This window comes from Hylaeus volcanicus, chromosome 6 (assembly GCF_026283585.1).
Source record: "Hylaeus volcanicus isolate JK05 chromosome 6, UHH_iyHylVolc1.0_haploid, whole genome shotgun sequence".
In the NCBI taxonomy this organism is placed as follows: domain Eukaryota; kingdom Metazoa; phylum Arthropoda; class Insecta; order Hymenoptera; family Colletidae; genus Hylaeus; species Hylaeus volcanicus.
The window spans coordinates 15075424-15098714 of record NC_071981.1 but is presented as its reverse complement, the minus strand read 5'-3'; the positions used below and the strand labels follow the sequence as shown (position 1 = coordinate 15098714).

General features: G+C 41.0%; 2 long non-coding RNA genes across 8 annotated transcripts in view; one reads left to right on the top strand and one right to left on the bottom strand.

Moving 5' to 3' along the window:
• Positions 1–18042, bottom strand: part of LOC128878818 (uncharacterized) — a 74385-nt gene extending 56343 nt beyond the window's left edge. For 3 of the 7 annotated variants that reach the window (XR_008457496.1, XR_008457492.1, XR_008457493.1), the window contains exon 1: positions 11313–18033. This is a non-coding gene — a long non-coding RNA (uncharacterized LOC128878818). Of the gene's footprint in view, positions 1–11312 lie in introns of all 7 variants that reach the window. The other 4 variants (XR_008457491.1, XR_008457490.1, XR_008457495.1 and 1 more) reach the window with 4 other exon arrangements.
• A 157-nt stretch (positions 18043–18199) lies between these two features.
• On the top strand, positions 18200–22958 carry LOC128878819 (uncharacterized). The gene is made up of 3 exons (XR_008457497.1): positions 18200–18889; positions 18970–19177; positions 20063–22958. It is a non-coding gene; the product is annotated as an uncharacterized LOC128878819 (long non-coding RNA).
• Positions 22959–23291: the final 333 nt, after the last annotated feature.

Here is a 23291-nt window from a genome sequence, read left to right as displayed (position 1 = left end):
ATTGAACGACATTAGGCTTGCATAGTTCTACGTTACGATACTTGTAATTATATTAAGGGGTTACGTGAGTTTTGAGAGCCAAAAAGAAAGCATATTTTCTATACATTTTTTCGAAATAACTAAACGAATTATATCATTTCAACTTACGTTGTTCGAAAGACATTTGAAGAGTAGTTAAAAAAATCTGTCATCAAAAAGTATTCAAAGATAAGAGTTGGGTTTCGGAGATCCTTTAGAAAAAAATTATCCTCGCGGTGGTCGCGATAACTCATATAGAAAAAAAAAAAACATTATTTTCTATTAGTATGCAAGTACAGATCGCGATCGAACGAAGGATTTTATTTTTCGGTGTTGGCTCTATGAACTCTCGAAATTTTAAGAAAATTTCAAGTAAATGTATTGGAGTCGAGGGTACACAGAATGGCCAGTTGGAGAGTTGCGAAGTTACAAAGATTAAAGTTTGAGAGTTTACGAGAGCTCCAAGTTCTTAGCAACTGACAATAGGAATTCAAAATACTTCCCAACAACTCGGTACAATCACTGGAGTCTAAAACGCAGCTGATCCTTAAACGCGATGTTTCGCTATTGCTATGTCCCGATTCCTCCTTTCAAACAGTTCTCCAAGTCTTAATAGTAGAGGTATTGACGTAAGATCGACGATGAAGTTGAATCAGCGGATTTCTCCAACCTCGTTAGATAATTGATAAGTCATCGGAGACGTATAGTCATATCAGAATGACGCACATACATGATATTTAGATTTTCATACGCCTATTTTAACCTTTTACGGACGGCTCACCTTTCTCGAGGGTGAAAATTGTCGTCCCGATAAAGTTATGCTACAAATAGTCCAGCGAATAATGTTGTACCTTTGGAACTCCGAAAACATTCCTAGAACCTCAATTTATAACATAGAACGCCTAACACACATCCATCCTTAAAGGGGTTACAACATTCTGCCCACTCGAATTTTCAGGCTGCTTCAGCGATTTTTATTGAAGGAGTAACAAGATTTTATTTACATCGAAGTACATTAATATATTTTACAAGTATCCAACTAGGAAATAATTTTTGATTTTTCTCATTTTTACAGAAACGATTGAATTCGCAAATGATTTAGTGGATCGTCTCAGAAATAAATGGTTTTGCGGTGGGCACGATTAACTTAAACCAGATTCAAGCTAGAACAGCGAAACAAAATTAATTAGTTTCCTTAGTCCAAAAACTAGTGAAATACATAGCCGGTTTTAAAAATATACATTTTTAATAAAACGGGATCCAAAGTAAGGTCTGCAAATTTACCCTTAAATTGCAATACTTAGAGTTGCATAAAAAGTACAAATATTAATATAATAAAAAAAATCCTAAGTATTTCACTAGGAAAACACATGACGATTACATAAAAAGAGATTCAAGACGCCAGTTACAATTTACAGTTTAATCATAGAATGCTTAGTTTCGAAAATAAAAATTGAAAAGATAGAAGTTTGTTGCAAGAATTGAGTATCAGGAAAAGGGACTTCTAAGTTTCCAATTTTCATCTCTGAAACGTCGTATGAAAAAAAAAACCGTAAATATAAAAAAGTTCCGCGTTATCGTTCCCTTTAAGCTGATACTTTTTGTTAAATCGTCGCGCAGTCAAAGGGTTCTATACAAAAATATTTTACGTGGAACTAAATCGAATAACGCACGAAACAATTGTATGTAATTCACATATTGCTTATAAGGATGAATACAAAAGTTTAAAAACGGTCACTTGGCAAAAAAACAATTCAAACCTTTTTGAAACTAACAAAAGCCCTGTAACCCCTTTAAGCACAGACAGAGTTTTCGCCACGGTTTCTACGTTTTCGATCCGCTACATTCGGCGCGATCATATTCTTCAGCCGGTCTCCTTTATTCCTCGGCTCTGTTCCTTTCCGCGTAACCTTACGCTGGAACCCGACGTTACAGCGTTTTTATGGAGACATACCCCCTGGAGAGAATCCGAGTGGTAGGGTGCAGATTCATCCGGTCTCGTTTAGATACGACTCCTCCGCCAATTCAGATACACCGAAATTGCGCAAACCGGCGGGCATAACCGCGGCAGTAAAACATTCATCGTCCTTCTATTCCACCGTCGTTCTCGACCCCACGTCCTGCGACCGTCGCCCACCTCTCGTTCAACCCCTCGCTAATACCCTTCTTTTCTATCTTTCTCCTCCGCCCTACGACCCCTGACCTTGTCTTCCGGGCTCGTATCCCGCGTCTACCGGTTCCCTTCCACGGAGCTTTTACGTTCTTCCCTCTCTCGAGATCGGAGACCAGAGACTAGAAATGTCGGCCATTTCTCCCGCGCAGCAAACAGTTAAACCAGAGAACGTGCCCCCTCGCATTTGTCGGCATTGTCCTCTTCATGGCGCCCCGGATAGCCGCGCAGCGTTGATCGCGAATCGATGATCGACATTGCAGAACGGAACGCTTCTTTCGTCCTTCTCCAGTAGAAATACTTTCAAGAATTTGTTTCGAGAGAGGAAACGCGTCAACGTAGGCTGCCATGGGCTTTTCACTTGGTTATTCGAAACATTATAGCTGTGACTCGAAGTTGTTTTATTTGAATGGGATAAAGATAAAGCAATGCTCTCCTTTCTGTTCGAAATGGTATTGGAACGTATTGGAGTGTGCTTCCACTTTGTTAAAATAATCCCCTTTATATTTGCTCTCTGGAACGATTTTGATAACGTTTCAAACATTTCATTTGTACCTTGCAATTCAAGGGGATATTTGGTTGTTCTCTGCGCGCTCTCGGATTTGATGGAAACGGATGCACCGCGAGGTCGTGGCAAATCCACGCTAAATATTAATGCGCAGACGTTTAGTTCGAAGGGAAGTATTTACGCAAGGAAGTGTTGATACACAACGTATGGCCACGGTTCGCGGGCTGAGGTTTCATCCTCGCCTTGTTTCCGGTGAAACTGCGTCTCCCGTAAACGTCATCTTCGCGCTGCAAGTGCAGAAATGTGTTTACACGGCGCCGGAAATGGACGTAAACCTTCGTAAAATGGTTGCCGATATTTCAGCAGTGAGTTCGCTCTACGTAAATCTACGCTCGGAAAGCAATAAAGCGTCTTCTCCATAATAAACGAGCGATGGTTCTAGTTTCGGAGCGAACGTAAACAGGGATTTTCTAATAATAAACTCGATATGCTTACGAAATTCGTTAACGGAAATTTATCGAAGATCCAACGCTCTTATTATCGAAAGCCAGGAATTATTTTTACTTTTCGGAAAGATCGTGCATTGGATCATTTATTAATATCTTATTTTGTTTCGGTTAATTCCATTTACACGAAATAATGAGGTAGAAGATGCGAAATTGATTTATGACTATTTTGAAAATATTAATATTAGTAGCTCCGAAATTGATTTTTTATTTCAACAGTTACTCTAAAAAGATCGCAAATAAACGAGTAATTTTAAAAAGATATTAGAAGTATAGTGCCGTACAACAGTCTTGGGCCACCATGTGAGTACTAAACATATTAAATTCTCTTTTCCATTTATACTATTTTTATCCAATTTCGTACAATACACTGTAGAATATTGGTAAAGTAAGATATATAAGCTGAATCAAAATATGTACTCTTTCTTCAAGCGACCTAAGACTTTTGCACAGTACTTAATTAAACGACTCGATAGTTGCAGCATTAATAAAACGAAAAAGTGTCTTTCGTTGCATCGATACGAGAATATTGTCAATGAAACATATTCGAAATACAAGACGCAAATGTATCGATCAATCCTCTAGCGATATTGCGATATCGTATACATAGATGTTGGAATTTTCAGTAAAATCAACACCTGTCGATGGCCACTTTCCCACACGAAACGACACGGCCGCGCCGTATCAGTTCGGCATCCGCAGTCTATAACGATGAATCGATATATTTCCATTGATATTTGTTTCGGTTCCCCATTTATTCGTGTAATTTATGCTTCGATTTCAGATTCCATTCAGTCAACTGTACCTATCGAGTCAATTTATACGTGAACGCACCGAGGTTCCAATACGTATTTATGCATGACGTGAAAATTTGAAAACAGCTCGCGCACGTGTGTGCCCCCGACGTGTTGTGTTTTATAATCTCTTATCGGGAAACGAGCAATATTTTTCGAAAGTGGTGCACGCTTGTTTTCGAAGGAAATTCAGTTAGAATCTATTTCGATTATAGACTCGTATCACCAATACGTGTTTAAACAATTTACTGTTGAGATGTTTCGATAGGCACTACAATAAACAATAACGGACGATAGATCGGATGATAGAGCAATCACTTTTTTTATATTAAATTTCAATTTCTTCAAATGTAAACTAACAAAATTGCCAATTTCTTTCAATATTTAAGGCACATTTCACGAATGTTTCGGCACGAGAACGCGCATCCTCATTACCACGATAAATTCATGTTCTTCTTTTTGTTACTTGATCATTTCCAGCTTTACGAGCCAGTTCGTATGGGCCGGCCAATTAAACAGTTTAGGCTTCGCAGCGTCGATTATCCACGGATTCCGCAGCGATGACTTTGCAAAGTCATTGACGCCAACGCGAAAACGCCCGCGAGGCCGCAACATTCTCTCCTCTCCGACGGTTGATCTACTTTGCCACCCTTTCCCGCCACCCCCGCGGGCGGGACCCCCTTTCCGGCAGCGCTCTAGCTCTTCCACGAGACACCCTCGTCACCTGGCAACTTCGCGTTCGAAGTCCCGCAAACTTCGCGCCTATGCTAATTGACTTCGCACAACCCCCCATCCCCCCTCGCGCCCCCTACCGCACCTATCTGCCCCCGTTCTTCCTGACGCCCGGTTCCTATCCGGCGTTCCGCAGCGCCGACACTGTAAACCATCGTGGTTTAAAGTCAATTAACGCCTTCCCCGAGACAGCTCGTTCTGACCTTTTCGATCAACAAACGGCTCTCCGCGTCGAATTCCATTGTTCCTTCGCGCCGATGCGGGCGACGGAGTTCTCCTCTTTTTGTCCGCGGCCCCGAGCCACCCCCCGGGTTTGATGAATTTATTTTCAGGTCGGGGATTCAGTTTGTCCGATTGGGTTTATTGATTTCTCGCCCGGAGAACCGACAGACGGGAGGAACTGGTGCAGTGGCCAACGGCGTGTGTTCCGATCGAAAAATGATTTCAGACGGGTACCGGACCGGGAGGGAGTCGTGTGTGTAATTTCTTCGTAGACGGAGATCGGGGAGTACAGTGACGAATACGGGGAAGTTTAAAATTGACGTTTGCGCACGGGGTGAGTCATCCGAAACGGAACACTCGAACATTACGGTTGGGTTTGAAGATACGTTACAATGTTTCAAAGAAAAGTCGAAGGGTGCCGCCGACCGAACTTGATGCAATATTAATTTTTGTTCCGAGGTTATTTTTTTCGAAGTTATCGAGGTCAACGTATTTCTTGTTTCTTATTATGCAAGTGTCGATCAAGACAAATTGTACGATGCATGGCACAAGTATTTTATTCATGGTAGACGTTTTACGTCATGCTGGTGATATATCTGAATTAGGTTGTATCTAGGTATTAGGTAGTTCTGTGACTTTCTAAAGTGAATTTATCAGTAGTATGTAGTAGTAAGAGTACATGTAGTTGTAAAAATGAAATGCGATTTAGCCACGAACTGGACCAAACTCGCTATCGGTGCACTGCACATTATTTAAAAACGATGATTTTGAAATCCAGTTAGATCAAATACATTTAAAAATGGAAGACTCTTTCTGTAATTTCGCAAGTCGTGTGAAAGACGAGTGGAACGAAGTTCGATTTTAAAATCACTACAAAAGCTTTTTACGCCATCGAAACTGCTAGTATTGGAGTGCAATTTTCTCGTGCGATCCTGTCCAGTTAGACACGTGCCTCAAAATTCTGAATCATTCTACAGGCGCCACTAAAATTCTAACTAATCACGACGGGACAAGACACCGATCTCTAGACGGATTCCTGCGCAAATGGATCATTGTCATAGTTAAAAGATTCATCAGCAAGTGTTCTTGCGAGGCATTCGAGCAACGAACGTAAAGTCATCGATGTGTAAGCGCCGCGAGAGAGTCACATTTCTCGCCAATTCAGCGAGTTACAAGGCTGACGTCACCGGCTCGACATAATTCGATTCAATTCGCTTAATTTTGCGAAAATTGCCAATCTTCTCCAGCGCGTTACGCCTAACGTAGTTCCTTCGTTCACCGTTCTATTTCCTAGATCCTTTCGTTCTCCGTCTCTCCTCCACCGAAGCCGTTTATCGATCACGCTGGCTCATCTACCGGTCCTCTTCTTTTATTTCTTTCCTTTCGTTGTTCCGTCGGTCCAACGATCGCCATACGCACGCATTCTATTATTCGGTTACCCGTTGCAAAGTTACCGTATTCGCTGCGCCAGTTTTTCTCGTATACTTCAATATTAATTGAATCGGACACGTGTGTAAAATCGATGTTTGCTTTCTACAACAGCATCTCTCACACTATTCTATGAATTAATTATTGTCGAATTAAATGTAATTTATTTAAAGTTCGTTGCACTCAATTATCATTGATTATTGTACAGAGGTGTGAATTTAAAAAAAATATCAGCTTATAAGGAATGATAAGACGGAACTTTTTTACATTTAAAGTTTGTTTATAGGACGCTTAGTTTCTAAAAGAAAACTTAAAAGCTTAAAAAACCTTTTTGCTGACATCTCGTAATGATCCTGCTGCTCTTGTCTTAAAGAGAAAAAAAAAAACAACAGTCGAACAATCGAATTTAACAAAAATATCACCTTACAGGCAATAAAAAAACGAAACTTTTTTTATATTCATAGTTAATTCATACGACGTTTAGTTTCAGAGATAAAAATTGAGAACTTAGAAGACATTTTTCGAGTAATTCAATTTTTCCAACGAACCTTTGATTTTTTAAAGTTGAAGCTTGAACATGAAATTTTCAATTTTATAAAATTTTCAAGACGACGATAACCCCTTAATTAAAAGCGAACGATCGGAGGAAAACAGGCCTGGAGGATGGAACGAGGGAGAAGACGGATTCAATTTAGATGATAGTTCTTTTTCCACGTTTCCAAAGATCTTTTGTCGCCCACGGTTACAATGAAGAGACTTTAGCGACCGTTGGTTGCTCCATTGAAGGCACCTCTCGCGACCCATCGACGCCGAGCGTCCGCCTTCTCCTTCCCCTTTTCGGATCCCTCGGATCAATTGGCAGTCCGCGTTGGAAAAATGACGAGACCAAGCTTTTCCGCGATTCACCCCCAGTCACGGGGCACTTTTGAATTCTGGTGCGCGCGCCCGCGTAGGCGCCATGGCGCACGACCGTTGGGGTCATGGGGTCAAAGTATCTCGGACCTGACATTCCTTTCCACGAACGATTTGGTGCACCGTCGAATTTATGAGCGTCGCCATTTCTCCTTTGCTCTTCCTTCTTCGGGGCCTGCCTTTTGGCCGACAAGACGAGCAATAAGTTTCGACGAGTTGAAGTGCTTTGGTGTTTGGAGGAAACTGTAACTCGAGTCGCGTGGACTTTGCGAAGTTTGATAATCTTTCGCTGCGAACGGAATTTTTCACTCTGTTTGGGGGTGGCATACTTCAGGAAAGAATTTTTATTGTATACTTGTCACACTTGATTCGCTTTCACGCAATCTCTCGAAATTTCTTGACTTTTAGTTCTAAATATTAAATATTCAGAACCGTATTTCGAGTAACGTCTTATCCTTTCGTTAATACTCGATTCTTGAAGTGACATTGTCGCGTTTCGTGATATTATTTCGAATGTAATTCTAATGAATTTGAAGTATTGCATCTCGATAGTGTATAAACATAGGATACATATACACTTTCTAAACGAATGTAGAGCATCGTTATTAACGTCCTATTGTTAATTTATCGATTCAACAATAATTAAGAGTGCAATCGTTTCGTGGTTAATGATTCACGAGGCAATTATATCCGATGGTTACATTAGCTTTGACAGCGTGCATTATTCATTTATCATGAGTTTCATTAAACGCCAATCGTTATCATTAATCATTGATTAATATATGATGACATAGTGCTCGACACTGGTTACTGGGGGTCACCTGTGATGGGACTTAAATGGCTTTTGATATGGCTGATCAAGTATGGCAAGTAATCAGCGACAGTGATTCGTTAATGTTTTGACTGCAAATGTGCAATTATATGTTTATATGTTATATGTTTCGTTATTGTTTGCTTTATTTATTTGATCTTTTGAGGGACGAATTTTAAATACATCATTTTTGCGCTAATTGAAAAACACACTCCTAATGTGATTTCCACCCCTTGACATCACTACTGATCGCATATCTAAGGGTACATGTGCAAGTGGCAAGGTTTGGATAAAGTAGTTACTGTTTCCAACCTAATGTCAAGAAAGAATGTCAGAGATGTATCAATCCGGCATTTTAACTTCTCTTTCTTTGGAGAATGTTCAAAGGAGGAAACGAGACAAACATATCGGCAAACTTCAGATTTATTCGAAGCCTAGTGTTTCGCTCCATCTCTGCTTCTGAATACGTTTTACTTGAACAGTATTATTTGAATTCGTATCATTTGAAAGTTATGAATTCTTTTTATGGTACATGACGACGATAATAATCTTTATTATAATTAATAGCAATCACTCTTTACATAAAGTAGCGCGTGGATTCGCGTATACGGTAAAGTAAATAAACTTGAAGAATATAGTGTTTCCTAATTGTACGTGACGCGCGCTCTGTAGAGGCTTCTTTAAGACTGACCTACGGAAAAACTGTCCTCAGATGGGAGACAAATCCTAAACCTATTGGCAAACGCTAGATCTTCGTTGTAGAGTCTCAAAAATTCTTCGGAAATCAAGATACTTCAACAGAAACGACATTAAACCGACTCAATGATTAATTTCTGAGTCGTGACTCGTTTATTCACTCCTAGCTCCAGTTTCGAATCAAAGACCAGAATTAGGTCAGCCCTAATTAGTCGAATATTAATTTCAAATCCGTACAACCGAAGTTCAGATTTAGTTACACGACATTCGGTGATACCAGCCAGCGGTGTAGCGCTCGCTGCCGATTGGATAAACGTTTGTTAACGAATAGGTGATTCATTCTTCCCTTGTGTCCATTACAAACTGTCCGAGAGCAGTTTGGAGGAGGCACTTGGGAGCGCGGGCTCTTTGAATATTGAGCATAGCAGTCTCTGCATAATGAAACGTCGCGAGTGATATAGGTCTCAAGCGGTATGCGTTTCGAAAACGGAGTATTGCGCCAATGGGTGCGAAGAATACTTGACGTCTTTCTTCCGAAAAATTAACGACGTTCTTCATCGAACGGACTGCTGTTTCTCGAGCTTCACTTTCCTGTTAACTTCCCCGGTAAAGGAGAAGTTTTGATAAACTTCCTAGATTAGAATTAAATCACTGTACTTTTGATGCGCAGAGAAATTGCTTTTTGATTAAGTGTCTTCTTAGATTATCGAGCGATTGGCGCCTTAAAGTAGGTGATCGACTATCTGATTTTAAGGGGTAGGGGGGCAGAAGAATTCCCAGATCAAAGAAATAATTCAACGGCACTCCGAAAAAGTCGACGTCTCCGGCAAATTCGTCAGCATCGACCACCCGCAACAATCCAATCCCTATCGAAACTATCGTCGTTACAATTGTCCGCCGATTCTATTCGATAAACCAATCGAAAACGGCGTAGGATAAAAATCACCTGGAGCGAAGAGAGGGAGAGAGAGAGGCGGACGGACAAAGAAGGGGCGAAGATATCTGATAATCGAGCCTTTCGACTCTAATCTTCGCTACTTACCCGAGATTATGCTGACCTCGGTGTTTGCATCGCGTGCAACCGGTGAGACATTTAGCAATCCGAACAAATTGGATTTCCTTCGTCTCGTCCGCTTTTTCTTCGCTCTTATTCACCTTCTCTGGCCCCCCCTCCACCCAACCTTCGGCACCCCTCTCCCATCCACGCAAAAAAAAGAAGAGAAAAAAAATGAGGGGAAAAAAGGTTCAAGAAGAAGAGAAGAACAGACGGAGGGTGGGGGGAGAAAAAACAAAACTGGAAAGCAAAGGAGCTCGACTCTGAGAGGGAGAGAGACGAGATCTATTTACCAGTGCGCCGCGCGTCGATTCAATTTCCCGGGAGGTGCTTTTCGTTTCGCGTTTCGAAGCCTTACAACGACGCCGTTATAACTCCGCGACGTAAGAGTTGGCTAGGGGGTTGAAATTCTTAGCTCCTTACGCGCACACAGCAGATTGCTAGCCGCTTCGGCGCTCGTTGAAAATAATTTCGAGTTCTAAAGTGTCGGGGAGCAATGGAACGCGGGCCAAGGTATTCCTCGCAAATGTGATGTAATTTCGTTGTAACGACCCGAGGCGATTCGAGCTCGTTCGAACGGCCAGATTAAGGAAAATCATCCCCTCCCCCGCGGCCGGCCCCCTATTATATTGATCTCTGGCATGCTGACGTATAGAGCCCTTGATTCCGTCAATAATTTTCTACTCGGATACTTTTAAAATACATTAACGTACTTCGATGTCACTAAAATCTTGTTAGATCAAATTCTTGAAAAAGCCTGAATATTGGGATGAGCAAAGTAGCGTAACCCCTTAAGGGTTTGCGTTTCAACAAGTTTGAAAATATTGATGTCAACTTTCGAGAAAATTTACTTGGATTTGGTACTCCGGGATACTTATTTTGTTATTATTTACTTATTTTTCTCAGTACAAACATTTTCGTACAGCCATTAAAAAATACTTTCGAAATAAACAGTTTAGAAAAATTGCTCGCTTATATTAATTTCTTCTGATGTATTTTTCAGAAGTCATGTTCCGTGATTTTCACGCGTTCTACGCGTTGCTTCCTCTTTAATTTATACACGCTTTCTGTCATTTTAATATCACCATTGCTTAATTATCACGTAATATTTATTTATTTGATTTAATTATTTGCAACGTTTTGGATGGATCCGTTAATAAACAAAAAGTTATAGAATCAGTTCAACGAGCTTTCACGTAACTGACGAGTGTCAGCAATCAGTCAGGTTGCAATTTTCGCATACATTATTCGACGAAGTATACTATCACTCTTTCTGGAGTCTCTATGTCCTCCGCAATGATTCGCACATTCGCACACGCGATTTATAGAGCATCAGTCTCTAAGCAAAGCCTCGCTGCGCACACACCGGAACCGCACATGTCACCCTGTTGCATCTAAACCCTCTTTCCACGTACCAGGGGCGCTTAAATTTCCGATAAAAGTGATTTCATTCCTACTTACCGATTCCGTTGAACAGGAAGATCCACGCTGTTCCTCTTCGTTCCTCCATTAAGACAGTCATCAATTTTCCCTGATCACTCGCGAGGATCTATCCCTCCCATCAAAGAGTTTTACCGATTCTCCCTTCCAATCGACGAATTCTAATTTTCAGTCTGCGCGAACCAACGATTCCAATCGGGAGATGAATTGGCGGACTTCGGAAAGAGTTCGACGGAGAACGAGCACACTTTCGTGATTAGTGAACTTAAAATGATCGATTGGAGTTTCGTTCGATACATTAGGATCGCCTTATGGTTGTGATTTACAATTGGTAAATTACTTTGTATTTTCTTTGAAGAATTATAGATTCGAGGATGCATGAATTGGCAAGTTTAACCAATTCACTACGAGATGCCTCCTAGTTCAAACTGATTTCAATTACTCGAGGGATAAGTTTTTGAGTCACGAATTATTACGAAAGAATGATCGCAAATTTTCTTTTTAAAAGAATAAAAATATCACTTTTTATTACGAAAATAATAATTTAGATTATACATTTGTATTAGGTCTTGGTGCCTAAGGCAAAACGCTTTAAATTCATCTGGTAGCCAATGGGTTAGGTCTGGGTAAAAATATTGTCTCCCGCATTTGAGTCACCCTCGATATTCGTTAATATTACAATTACACTAAATTTCGAAAGACAGAACGTGAATACCTACGACTTGGAATCAGTAATGACAATAGTTTTTAATTTAAGCAATCTACACATTTGTGACAAATCAAGTATCAGAGCTGACTCAATGAAACAGTAAGAATAAAATACGAGTGTAACGTTAGGTTTAGGTGACCCATTTCTAATTTGACAAAGTTTTACAGAAACCATTTATATTTTTCGCCAACCACCTACGCTGACTTTTATCCATATAAAAGGACAAGCATATATTCAAATTCACTTATTAAAGCATTACTTCACTAATGAAAATCCGATAAGGAATCACCGTGAACCTAGCGTTAATACAAGTTAATGCCCGTCCCTGGGACTGATCAATTCAAAGCTCGACGACCTATTCGGAAAACTCTGAACAACCCCTAATCTGTTGGTCGACCAGACACCAGCTAGCCCTGCCTCCCCTCCCCGAACGATCATTTTTAGGTCCAGAGTGGAAAGTTCGTGTTTGTTGGTGGCTAATGAATCAATTAATCAACGGGAACACGTAACGAATTCCGTCGAGAGTCGCGGATAACTCGTGCAACAGTTGATGTCGAAGCGATCGACGCGGTTGGGGTGGTGCGGTTGGGGGTGGGGGTGCAGGCAGGGTAATTGCCGTAATAGTTGCACAAAAGTGGCGGCCGATGTGTGTACACAAGCCGTAGGAGCGTGTTATTACACGGAGTAAGAAATTACCTTTTGGTCGGCGTGTAACGATCCCGCGACACGGAACCAAGTATCAACGGTAATTACAGAAGCTGCGAATTGGGATTGCAATTTGTCGGCCGGATCGCGTCGCGTCCATTCCATCCGGCCGCGGCGGCGATTTGACTCGTGTCTCGCTCGACGGGCTCAATAAATTTTTATTGTTATTAATTTATATCTTTATTAATAAAAACGAAACGAGCCATTCAAGTACACCCCACCGAACGCGAGTGGAAGCGAACCATCGTCGGGCCGTGATTACTTTCTGATTAGATCTGTTGAAATCACTCACAGCGTGCAAGCAGTGAGCAATCTGCAATTATAATGTAAACGAGTAATTTGTAATATTTCAAAGCTAAGGTGAGCGCGTGCTCTTCGTTTCGACGAAGGCAGTAACGATTACGCTTCGAATAGTTTAAAGCATACGATGAATATTCTTATTTGTGTATTAAGATAAAATAGAAATTTTCAATTTTTCCTCGGTCATACATTGCAGGAGGGCACGTGCAGGTGTAAAACCAAACTTCAAAGGAATGTATAGGATTCGATAGATTACTCATACAAATTTGTACGAGTCTAAGGCTTTGTTTCTATACAACTTACTTATGTCGAATCTATACTAGGACTCGTTTTTGCAACTTTCTCAAATTCACGAATCCTATGTAGACGTATTTTCCGTAAAATCTCATCTATGGAAATAATCGATTCACTTTCTTACAATTAGTGAGAAGCCCTGCGCCCAAATATGGGTCACGGGTAAATATTTCTGTTTAAACTAGCGTCGTAAATAATGAAATACGAAGGCAGATGATCAACTTCTACACCTAACAACAGTCAAGTGCAAGTGCAATCTGTTAGAAGAGCAACAATAAGCAAAATTTGTAAATTACTTGACTTCATAAACATAAAAAAACTTGTAATGTCCACCAGGCTGAGACTTGCATAATATTTCCTTATAAACAAATGGTAACATTGTCTTAGAAAACGCAGAATTAACATCTACACCTAATATTACAAAATAATTATTTCCTTTTCACAAACAAAATAACGAAGTTTTTTCAGAAACAACCCAATATCTGGTTTCTCTTCGCGTGTCTATTAATTTAATTTCACTAAATATCTGCGTTGAACCGTCCATGCTCTTTGACCGATGAAATAATTCCGGTCGAATGTCGAAGTCAAACAATCCACTGTGCGACAGTCACTTGGACTCGTCTCGAGCGAACGCGCATGATTCGCGAATCGGAAGGAAGCCAGAAAGGGGAGAGGAGGTGCTCGGAGCTACGGGGGAAAATGGGTCGAAAGGCTTAAAAATGGATACTCGGAATCGGAGGTGCGAAGAAGGGGCCAGAACTTTCGTTCACCGCCGATAATTTGCGTTTGTGCGCCGCTCGGAGCGGAAGGGAAAGGTTCGGGGCGTAACGATCCTCAAACAATACAACTGGAACGAGAAGTTAAATATTGAACGTGTTTGTTGGCACCCCTGAACCGATCGGATATCGATAAGCGGGACTATTACGTTAATTCGAGCCGCTCGATACGAAACGTTTTACAGGGGAGCGCCAACATTATCCGAAACGATGTCCAATTAATTTATCCTTTTCCGCGGCGGGTATTGTTTCAGACGCGAACAGCGCAATTCCGATGGGTGAAATTTTACGGCCAGGATCGAACCTCGACGCTAGGAAATATAAAAGAGAGGGGAGACGGAAGGCTGTCACACAGAGTGTTTAATTTTTCGAACGAATCACTGGTTAGCCGGCCAGAAATTCTACGGTGGATGTACCGTAGGACCTAACTGCCAAAAAGAGAACATCTTTTACCACGTGTATCGACTTTGAGCATGATTTCTCCATTGAAGTATGTCTATTAAATGTGTGGTAATACAATATTAGTTTCTGTAGAGTGGAAGTCCAGAACAAGTATCACGTATGTTCTAATAGTAAACTGAATCATAATTATTGAAAAATTATGTATCTTAGAATGAATGAAGAAAAATGAGAATAGGAGAATAAAAATAAAGTACAGTCAAGTAAAGTTATATATATATATAATAATTTGTCTTCAATTATGATCGTGTTTCTCGTTAAAATATATTTTACATTGACTTTGAATGTTTGATTCATAACAACAAATCCTTCATTCAAAACTACGCGTAATAAAATGAAACCTATTAAAATTGTCCTTGATATATGAGCACACATGCACTCCAGAGAGAGTATCTTCTGAACCGTCTGATTTAATTCACTATCGCAAAATGAAATACAAAAGTCTTTAACGAGGGAACATTATCGAACGTGTTACGTTTAACTGCTGACACAGAAGTTCTTTCTAGCAACGACACTATCCAATTATGAAGAATCTCTGCCTGTCTGACGTTGGCACACAACCATTCTGGTACACTCTACAATTATTCGTGGACTCGTTAGAATTCTGTCACCGCGAGCACTTTATTTCGCGGTATCGGCTTTAAAGGTGGCACCGTCGAGCACGTAGCAACAGCGTTTGGTCGTCCTTCGTGGACCAATTGTCGAGCGAAAATGAGGAAAGTGTACTTCCAAAACGAATCCGCGAAGTCCTGCCTCATTCTCCGAAAACACCTGAACGTTCACGTCGCGACGAAAAACTCCTAAGAAGTTTGAAGTAGACACGGGCAAAATTGAACGGAATAATAGGTAACGAATAAAACGTACAGCGATTAATCAGGTGTGCACTGAATTCGTAGAACGCTTACTCTTCTTGTAGAGAATCTCTCTGTCAAATGCAACGAAGACGTTGAACGAATAAAATATGAGGACGTTTAAAATAACGGATGTTACAAATGCGCGGTCAGATAAATATTGTTCATTTCCGAATCGAAGCGAACGATGGAATCTGGCTTTGTCGGAAACTATGAGAACATTGGAGCAACGAGAAAAGTCCAACGCGGTTGGCAAGAAATCACGAAATCAGAGATAACGCAATTTGCAAAAACTTGTTTCCCTTCCCGTCTCGTCGAGTGAAAAGTTCTCTCTCCCGATATAACGAAGGCAATTAACCGGACTAATTAACTCGAGCAGCGCGCAACACAGTGTTCTCGGTGTCCGAATGCCGACGAAAGGCAAAAGAAACGACTTCGATGGAATCGATAATTCAAAGTTGGCTCTTCGAGTCCTAAGTACCAAATTTATGTATTTATTTAAGGGGGAAGAAGCACGAGCAACCCATGACACATAATCTTGCGCGGAGACGAGCGCTATTATCATCTGGATAAAAACTTTTCGTCCAATATTCATTCAATAATTATCATAGTACATATTTTCAATATTTGTGAGTGTATTTCGTGTTGGTAGATTCTCTACGCTTTATTCTATTTTATTGTGGAATATATAACAATGTAGGTCGCAACGTTGAATTATAAATGGCTGCGAATACCCCGCGATACCTACGGTACCCATCAAATTTTGTTTCACATCGAAGGAAAAAAAGCGTATATATAAATCGCTGCTCGGAGGTTTTATTTTTTATCTAGATCGAATACAATTTTGCTTAACTCCGATTCGGCAGAATTACGTAACTTTCAAATCAAAATATTTTATTGATCCATACACCTGTGTCGAGCAATTTTGCGAGTAAATCCAAGGATTCGACAAAAATGGTCGCGAAAGTGTAATACACGAGCTCACTGGTTCTGTGGGAATGCGTAATCGTGGAACTGCAGATTTAAAACGCCGTGGACCGTGGTGTTGGCCACGAGAGACGTCAACAAGTTACTCGATAGAAGCACGAGAAGCCTTGCGGAAAAATTCCTGGAGGGGTTTTTTGGTCGATAAGGCATTTCTAGCTAAAATAGAGCAAGAAAGGTATACGTAAAAATGTCAAACAATGAATAAAAGATGGACTGTTCGTCCATCATTCGTTAATTAGAAATTGAAATTTGAGTCGTGGAATAAAAGTTTAACTCTTCGATACATTGTTACACTTTGATTCAACTCGTTATCGATTACTCGAATAAAATTATTGCCCGTACCTGGTATAGGGTTTTCCCGATTGATTGCCTTCCCAAAAAGTGACATTTCGACAGAACAGAGGTGGCCAACATTTACACTTGGATCAAAATTTCGAACAACGAATAAAAGCAGAACCTATCTGTCGAAATGAAATATTCCACAATGGAGGCTTAAAAATTGAACTCCTCGATTGAATAAACTCCACGAGTAAAGTTCCTGTACGCAATCCGTTAACAAAAGAAAATTTCGTCCATCTTTGAACTAGAATATTAATTACGGAACGAAATATTACACGAGTTAACAATCAATGATATAACTGTCCAATAAACGTCACGATTAACTTTCCATACGTTATCAATTACGGAAAGAAAATTTCGTCCATCTTTGAACTAGAATGTTAATCGCAGAATGAAACGTTTTACGAATGGAGTAGGCTAACGGACGCTACAAATGAATGAATCGCGTACCCTATCCGTTATCAATTATTCGAGGTAAATGATGCCCATCTCTGTCACCGAAATGAATCAAAAGCTACCAGACGAGACCGTCGTTTTCCCCACTCGACGCACGTAAAACTTCGACGAACGGAGCGGAAAAAAAAAGACGACGCACACTTCTAGGACATCCCGTATACACGGATGGCTCGCGAAGCAGCTGATCCTGAGCGGAAGTTTGACAGTCCCGGGCCGGACTATCCGGACGAATCGAATTCGACTTTCCGACAGCGCGGAACGACGCGTACGAGCGAAGCCGAGAAGATTGCTCCGACCGCTATGGGATCGATCGAATTTCCACTTGATTCGACGGGAAAGCCATAAAAAGCAGCTAAACAGCGTCTGTATGGTGTTCTACGTTCCCTCGATATCCGGCAACAACGATCAGCTTTTCCTCCTTGAACCAACGTACCGTTTCCGCGACACTATTCACTGGAGGCCCGATGAACACCTCCGAGCAAACTCGTCCCGCGCGCGTTTTACTCGTTTTTCTCGTCACTGCTCGCAAAGAAAAATCATCGTCCCGGTTTCCCCGTCGCGATGACGCGCGACAACCCCATTTTTCGTTCTCTGGACACTTTTCCGGTACGTTTTCGTTCCCCCTCCCGGCGCGGACAAAGGCGAATAAAAAAATAGCGACGACGAGGGGGATACGGAGGCGAGAGACAAGTGTCGCGGCGTTTCGGTATCCGGAGTGCGGGTGTACGTGCCTCGAGGTATACGCGCGCTCCTCGAGTGTGGCTGGGCAAGCCGACGGACTACTCGGAAGAGAGACCTCGGTGGGATCGCAGTTTAAATGCAACTATGCTTCCTCGGGTTTGGGTTGAGCGCGCAGGGTCCGAGTCGGCCCTGCTCGGTCGTCCTCGGCTGTGCTCGGATCTCGTCGATATGCCCATAGACACAGTGTATATGTCTATGGATATGCCGTGTCGTGCCATGCTAAACTATGCTCTCTCGCTACCTTCTCTTTTGTGTTCTACTCTCTAGCTTCGTGTAACTGGCCCCCCTGGCTCTGTCCTCGTCGCTCCCCTACCAATCGTCCGCGTTCCGTCCTTCTCGCTTGTTCGTGCTCATTCTAGACTGGGTTCCCTGTCCCACAGACTGCCTCGCTCCCGACTCTCTCTTCGACTCGTCCTTTAGCTCCCGTCTCGTTCTTTCCAGTGGCCTCTTCCTTTCTTCCGACGCTCTGTCCTACTCCCACAAGACGATGCACCGAAAGTCCCTCTTAAAATTAGTGTTGGTCACCGGGGCTGGAGGTGGTGGTACCGGTGGTACAGGTAAAGCCGTCCACGGTGGTGGTGGCGCCTTGGAGCGGTGTGCGTGAGTGTTGGCGTGAGTGCGGGGGTGTAGGTGGGTGGACGAATGGGTGCGGGACGGGGGTGGCACGGGTTCGAGGAGAGGGCAAGGAATGACGGTAGTAGGATATCGACGGCGGTAGGCAGAACACGCTGGGAGAGGGGAAGAGCTTGGAGACAGAGACGGTCATATGGCGCCCGAGTCGGTACGGGGATGTCTTATGTCATTTTTCTTCGCGATATTCTAACGGGTGTCGCGTTCGATGCGCGGCTGACTTTATCACAGGCTTAACCTCGTTTCGATGGAGCGTTTTTTGGAATATCTTGTTTCTTCTTTTTGTTGTACGCTCTCGTGGAGTAGGGGAGACCGGGGGTCAATGGGAACAAGTAAAATAACTTAGAAATGGTTGGTAAAAAACACAGGGCGTCGAGGGGAGAAAGGGATACATGGACCTCATTCTTCCCTAATTGCTTGATTTATTTCAGAGACAAAATTGGAACAAAATGGAGCGCAGTATTGAAAAGAAGTACTGAAATATAAACTATATCGAGGATCATTGAAATTTAACTAAATAAAATGTTTAAAAGCCGGGAGGTTGGATATCGTTATTGGAATTCTTAATACGCTCTGATCACATCCGGTTATAAATTAATTTTCACTGATAAACTTCATCAATTGATAACAACTAATAAGGTAAAAGCTTATAGTTTATGGTCACTTGTATTACAATTATAATAAGGAAACAATTAGGATTCCATCACTATTACTATATTTACCATTACTATATTGCATATTTTCAGTACATGCAGTACTTATTATATATATTAGGTTGTCCCGAAAGTTTCTTTCGCGAGTTGCACTCAATTATTTTATGTGGTCGTGTTTATATTAATAGACAATCTAATTTCATATACAGGGTGTTTCAAAAATGTTGTAACAGCTTGAAAGGGATGGTTCGGGAGGTGATTTGAAACAACTTTTTCCTTAGCGAAAATGTTGTCCGAGGTTTCGTTAAGGAGATATTAAGCGAAAACCCCGACCAATCAGAGCGCGAGGATGCCGGTTGAGCGTAGGTTACGCGCTAGGCGGCCGCGCTCATACGCTACCGCGGCCGCTCCAACGGTATACGCGCGCTCTGATTGGTCAGTGTTTTCCGTTAATATCTCCTCAACGAAGCCTCGGACAACATTTTCGCTAAGGAAAAAGTTGTTTCAAATCACCTCCCGAACCACCCCTTTCAAGCTGTTACAACATTTTTGGGACACCCTGTGTATTCATGTTGTAACAGTAATGGAGCAAAATGAATCGTGCACAATTCAGTAATGTAACATAATTATTAATAAAGCGAAAGAAACTTTTGGGACAACCTAATATATATCACATATTCTTTCCATACTTTGTTATATTTTTGCGTATGTTCCTGCGATGTATTTTCATATTTCACGTATGATATTTACACATTTTTACATAAATACATGAACGTCCGCAGTCTATTTATGTTCAATTCCATAAGAAAATGTATTACGGGTGCACATTCATATTTTTCGAATTTTCTTTCGCGTCATGGGCATCGTGCAGCGTGTAAAGTGTACAAAGTACATGAAATAATATCTACACGAATGTGATGTACTATTGCATTATGCACGTATAATATAATATGCATAATATACGTGATGCGCAGGCACGTCACGATGACGATGACTACAACAATGATAACGATAATGACGATGGCAGCATCTGCACAGTTTGCATATATTTTGCATATTTACATGTATCCTGCGTACAAGCGTATTAATAAATTTGCTAAATTATATCCCACATTTTTGAATATTCGTATTCCAAATTACACACGACGAACACCATATATCATTTCTCATCGATATTTATTCTTCGTTGTTTATTTACGACTGTTAGATTGTTAGGTCGTTACATGATATTGTTCTTTCATTTTTTCCGATCCATTTGTCGTAGATCTTTGATAATATATTTCATTTAATCTCTCGAGGGACGAATTTTAAATGGATTTTGTTTGCTGTAATTGAGTACGTATAAATCAAAGCAATTTTTATCTGTAAATTGATTTAAACACACAAATATACCGTCCTTCTTTAATATTATGTATTTGTTTAATTTTAAAAGGTATCTCGATTCTAAATAATTTAATTTTAAATATAATTTTGTTATAAAAGCAAACGTACGTGTCTATGCCCCTCGAGAAGTTAATCTTTTAGTTTCCACACATTCTATTTATAATACTCGTACCTGTGTACTCTGTACGCAGTTTCTAATTTTTCACATTTTATTATAATCTCGACTCGCTACCTTATTTTTTTGCTGGATCGTGCTAAGCAGTTTTCGAGGTAAGGTGGATTTAAACGGTAGACCTCGTTCGCCCGGAAAATTTTTGTGGAATTTTTACCGTTCTTTTATTGTAGTTGCCGAACCGAGCGGAGCATAGTAATTTTGGAGTTTATTGGCGCGGAGGTAATATATTCTTTATAGTTTAGCGGTGAAACGGTAATTGGGTTAGAGTATAGATTTTAGTGAGTTGAGTCGAATATTCTAACGGAACGGAACCTTTTAGTATATTGCAGTGTTTTTCTTTTTTTTTACTTTTTTCATTTGCTTCGCGTACGAACATTTATCCACCAAATAAATGTAGTTTCGTGACGCGATAAATGTTTGTCGTCGCATAACTTTTCAGTATCAATAAATTACAATGTGTTGGTCATTCGTCGCTGCAATATTGCAAATGTAGACACAAAAAAGCGAGCGAAAAAAAATACACGATTCAATTTTAACAGGTGTATAACAAATTAATGCAGTAATTTCAGCGTTTTAAATTACACGTCGCGTATCGAGCATCGGAAAAAAGCTATCGGGAACGAATATTTCCTCACGTTTTATTCGTCGATGTTAAACTTTGCACGCATTACTTGCACGCCAACAAAATCCAGAATTAGTATTCCTCGCCTTTTATAACCGGCACAGTAAAATGTAATACTTTCGCGAAAAAAAAAAAAACTTTCCGAAATAATTGGGTCACCGTCGGACCTTGATACTTTATTTTTCAGGTTCCCTCCGGGTATTACACCAGCGAAGTATAATTTATTAAACATCCGATTTTCCTGACCTCGTGGTCCGGTTACAATTTTCCCTCGATATTCAGTTTCGAAGATTTTTCGTGGAGCGTGCGTCACCTTCACTTCCATCAAAACGATTTGTTCCGATCTCCTAGCTTCTTTTTTAGTACAAAATTAATAGACGCAATCGACCTAAGAATATACCGAGCAAATCTTTTCTCCGAACAACGCCTCTCGCTACCATTGTTCTAAAAGCGTTCGAGTTAATCGCGGCGCGATACTAGATTGCAAACACGATGCACAATATTCGCGCACTTAATTCGCCACGGAAACACCGCCGATTTCGAAACGCATTTCCACGCGTTACATTATTCATGGGCGGTAATGACATACTGCGAATATTATACGTAGCGCGTACACGGTAAAACTATCAATTGTCCCTGATTCAATGCGATTCATTTCGGTCCCGTTGGTGTTTCGCCTCGTGTACCCAACGTTTTCTCCACCTTCTTCTCTTCTCTCTCTTCCTTTGTTCGTTTCGTTGATTTCTCTGTCGAACGAAACGGCTCCGAAAGTTTCGCCGTTAGAAGAGAAAAGTTATCACGCTCGACGGATTTTCAAACTTCGTCCCTCGGAGCGCTAATCGAGCCGACCATTTCTGGATGAAAGAGGAAGTGGATTCCGCAGCCCGCGGCCCTCCAGATGCATCGTCTCCGAGATCCGCCGACACCGCCGCAGACTCGATTATCACAATGAAATTTAATTGGCACGCTACACCGCGGCGAATTGGAACCGCGAATTTAAGCAGCCCGATTTCCCTCCAGGGGCTGCTTTTCCGAGGATCATGTTTTGTTTCGTTTCGAATATATATATATACGTCCTAGCTTAGGTGGTGTATCTCAGGCGTACAAATTAATTCTGCGCCTTTACATTCAATCGTTCGTAACTGCAGTTCTAGAGTTTAGCTCACTTTGACGCCTTATTGCTTGTTTGAAAGTGCGTGGTTTCCAGAAAAACATGTTTCACGTTTTCTATAACTGTATATTGTCTAGATGCGGAGTTTATGTATATCTGCTACAATCTATAATACTTTGAATTTTTAATCGAGACTTATTGCAATTTATTCTTAGAACTGTAAAACATCCTTTAAGTACAATGAAAAGCATTCAACGTTTTAAGGTTTCAAAGTAGTCTAACCTGTCGTCAGGTGTATTATTTCTCAATTGGACCTTTCTCCTGTGTTTTGTAATTTAACCCAAAGATAATTTCACTCAAAGACACGACGCACCTGTATCGATCAAAAACAACCTCTAAAACTAACCCCTTAAAATATTCGTTGCTGTTTATTCGAAATACACGAAGAACATGGTTAAACATCATGATTTATGTTTCTAGCTATTGGACCTGTTTACATGCGGAAACTTCGGAGGTTCTTCCAGGGTTTTTCCTTCCGATCCCCGCGGTTCTCGCGATTTCTTATTTTCGCGTGTTACAGCGACGATTACAGTATCGTAAAAGAACCATGTATTTTTTTTCGGGATATGCAACGTTAATGTTGGTGCAAGGCATCGTTTGCTTCCACAGAGGAACGCGGAAAGTTCGGCCTTCTTATATGGAACATGATTTCGCGTCAGAATTAATGTGTTTACTTTCAAAATGTCTCACGAAGGTTGTTTTACCAACTTCGTTTGACGTCATTTCCGAGAAAGTTGTCGAAATAATCA